Source organism: Panicum virgatum, chromosome 8N (assembly GCF_016808335.1).
Source record: "Panicum virgatum strain AP13 chromosome 8N, P.virgatum_v5, whole genome shotgun sequence".
NCBI classification, from domain to species: Eukaryota; Viridiplantae; Streptophyta; class Magnoliopsida; order Poales; family Poaceae; genus Panicum; species Panicum virgatum.
This window is the reverse complement of record NC_053152.1, coordinates 47,644,776-47,648,324: the sequence shown is the minus strand read 5'-3', so window position 1 is coordinate 47,648,324 and position 3,549 is coordinate 47,644,776.

The window sequence follows — 3,549 nt, the reverse complement described above, 5'->3', positions numbered from 1 at the left end:
GGGTCAGAGAGTGTTGAAACACACGACACGTTCTCCGGCGAGCGGCCATGGCCATGCCCATGCGGCGTCATGCTCGATCTACATCTTTCCGAACGTCCGGCAGACGGGACGGCGGCGCAGCCACGCAGCTCGAAAGGTCCGCCAGCCGTTCTCATGCACACGCACACGCTGCAGTTCTTGCATCGCAAAGAGGCAGAGTCCATGAGATCTTCCAAGCCCAGCCGTGGCGCTCCCGAGCGGCGGCGGCGCTCCTGCCCGCGCGCGCCGCCGGCAGGAAACAAGATCATGACGCATGAGGACTAAGAGCTGTGCGATCGCCGGTGACCCCGTTCAATACAACTCTGAAGCAGGTCGGTCGGTGGTCTGACGACGAAGATCCGTTCTTGACGAATGCGGCGGCGAGGCTGCCGTTTCCCCGGCCGCGACCTCCACCGGCGGGATCCTCCGGCTGCCGTGGCACGCCCCGCGGCCCGGCCCGGGCCCTCCGCCATGGCGCTGACGAGGATGCCATTGCTCTGGGACTGAAATACGCGGCCGATCTCGCCCGCACATCTCCCATCCGACGGCTCGTACTTACCCAGGGGGTGGACGGTATTTCGAATACCGTCCAACGGGTTGGCATTTCAAACACCGTCCACCCTCTGTCGTTGCCGGCACGCCGCCACCGCGGCTCGCCGGAGCGCCGCCGCTTCGCGGAGGTTCCTCCCTCTATCTCCTGCGCATCTGCTTCCTCCTGAAGAATCCTACATTCTTGACTCCGCACCATGACCGGCGTGCGGTACTCTCAGCTCTGCTCCTGCCCGCGTGCGCCGTGCCGGCCTACGCCATGCTCTCGCCTCCATGACCGCCGCGCGTCCACCGAGGGCGGAGGGCTACACCCTCAGCAGGTGCCATCGTGGTCTTCTGCCATGCCATCCACCCCTGTCCGTTGCAACATCGCCTCCTGCTGCACGCCGTGGCCCGTGGCTCGCCGGAGCGCCGCTGCGTGCCAGCCTTGGCAGCAGCCACGATGGCCTCGACCGCCTCGAGCACGCGCGCCGCGCGGCGACGGCTGCTGCGACGGTCACCATGGCGTGTCCTACCCTATGGGACAATTGGGAAGCAGTGACGCGTGAACGCACCCTATCTTCCTCTCCCTCTCCCTCTCCCATCAGTGATCAGTCCCCACCTCAACTTTTCCCCAAACTCTATCTGACCCTGATGCGTTCTTGATTTTGATGGGATTCTTGATGAAAAGCAGATCGGGCTCGGGGGGAACATGACCTACATATGTGCTGATTCCGTGTTGAATAGAACTGGTTGTTCCATGGTGACACCCAACCAAACATGAGCAGTTTTGCATGATGATTGGGGAATTGTTGGTTACTGTTTGTTCATGTCAGGGCTTGACTATATTTATTTGCAGAATATTGCTCTGAACTGTGAATCGATTCAGATGCCATGGTTAATGCAATCGGGTGTCCATGTCTTTTGGTTAACGTTGCTATTAGTTTGTTCAGTGTCGAGTCTAGTTCAGTAAGAGCCAGATGAGGCAGGGCTATTGTTTCAGGCTTCAGAGTCGAAGTAGTTGTGCGATTGCAGGTGTGATCATGCCTGAGTTTTAGGTGCCGCTAGGGCCTTGTTTACATGGTGATTAAGATCTTATCTAGTTGTGCTCCGGATCTCGGCCGGAGGTAGACGGGCGTGGTGCTCCTGAGGCTGGCGACGACCACGCGCGCACGAGGACGCGGCACAGGCAGAGGATGTGCCCGTCGGTGTTGGCGCAGCGCGCTGCTTTGGCCGACGACGGGTGCAGTGGGTCCGGCCCGCGGTCGTGGCAGTGGCGGCGCGCGACTTCGAGGCGACGCGAGGGGCTATGGTTGGACAACTTCGTCCCGGCGCGGCATGTTGGGGTGGCACGGTGACGGCGCCGCCCTCGGTGGTCCGCTTCGGGTGGGTTCCCCGTGCGTTCCAGTTCTGGGCTGGACGCGCAGTGGTTTGGGGTTGGGATGCTCTGGGCGAAAGCCCTTGCCATCCGTTTGTTGACGGTGATGGCGGCGGCGTCTTCGGATTCTCCCCGTTGGGGGCATCATCTTCGAGCCCCACCCACCTCTGTTTGGGTCTCTGGGCAAAAGCCCCGTCTAGCTCCTAGACGAGCGACGGCGGCGCCACTGGCGTCGTAACCTTCTTGGAGGCGCCGCTCCTTGAGACCCAACTTAGCTTGGAAAGTTGGCGACCGAGGGTGGTGACGGATACATGTAGGAGGTCGAGCTAAAGGGGGTTGACAAGCTCACGCCGTGGCGTCTCGCTTGTTGTGATGTCGACCAGGGGTTGCAGCATGTTTGTTGGCTTGGCTGCTTGCAGCGGGCCGCGGCGGCTGGCGCTGCTTAGCGGCTGTCAGTTCGGCGTGGCAGTGCTTGCGGCAACGACAACATGGGGCAACTAGGTTTGCAGCGGATTGCGGCGGGTGGCTCAGTTTTGCTGGAGTTACTCCGGCGTGGTTCATCGTCGGAAGATGGCGCAAGCGACAACTCTGGCTTGCTGTCATGGCGACGGAAGCTACATGCGTGTGTGGTGCAACGAGTTGCTGTCGACCGACAGGCGCGTTTCAGCTGTTTGATGAAGATCTTAGAAATAGGGCAATACTATTCATCTCTCTGACGGCAATACAATACACGGATCCGTGACATGGAGTACTGAGGCGGGCGTGGCGAGGCCCCCGCGTATGGTGTCTTCGGCGTGGCGACGAGAGTGAGGAGGAGTCCGACGGCGGGCGAGGCGAGGCCCCCGTGCGTTGTGTTTTCACGGAGGCGTCTGCGAGGCAGCCAGCGAGAGGTCCGAATTCAGTGGTTTCACTCTGTCGGGGGGGTGGGTATTGTTGCAGCAACTCTACGGCGTCGAGTCCCGCATGGCGGTGGCCTGTTTGGTGCAGGGCTGTCTATTTTCTTGGTTTTCTCTCTCGGCTTTGGACTGCACCTTGGCGGCGACTTGAAATGTAGGAGAAGGTGGTTTGCCGTACCGGCTTGGATTTGTTTGGCCAATGTTGTCTTGCGGAGTTGCCTTGACTGTGTTGATGCTCCAATCCAATCGGTCAGGGTCTCTCAAAGTTGTTTTCGAGTTCTCCCCGCGTTAATGTCCCAATCTAACCGGGTGAGTTTTAGTTGCAGTTCCCCGTGTTGACGCCCCGATCCAACCGGGCGAGTCCTATTTTTTTAATTTTCTTTCTTTTTGTTTTCCTGACTATGGCCTCCCAGGGCCTTTGTCTTATATTTTTCTTCTATATCATTGAAACTCACACTATCTTGTGTGGTTCGTTTAAAAAAAAAAGATCTTGTCTAGTTGTAATCACGGGCTATAAGTAAAGGATGAAAACAAAGAAAAAGTTGCTGGCTTTCATAGCACAAACCACAGAGTTTCAGAGCTCTGTTCCAGAGCACTTCCAACATGCCGTTTGCAGTAAGCAGTGTCCACATATTGGTTTAGTTAACTAATGGCCACAATCCTTCTCTATTTTCTATGTCAAGTTAGACTTGTTTTTTCTGAAGTTACTAATACAAAGAACATATGATT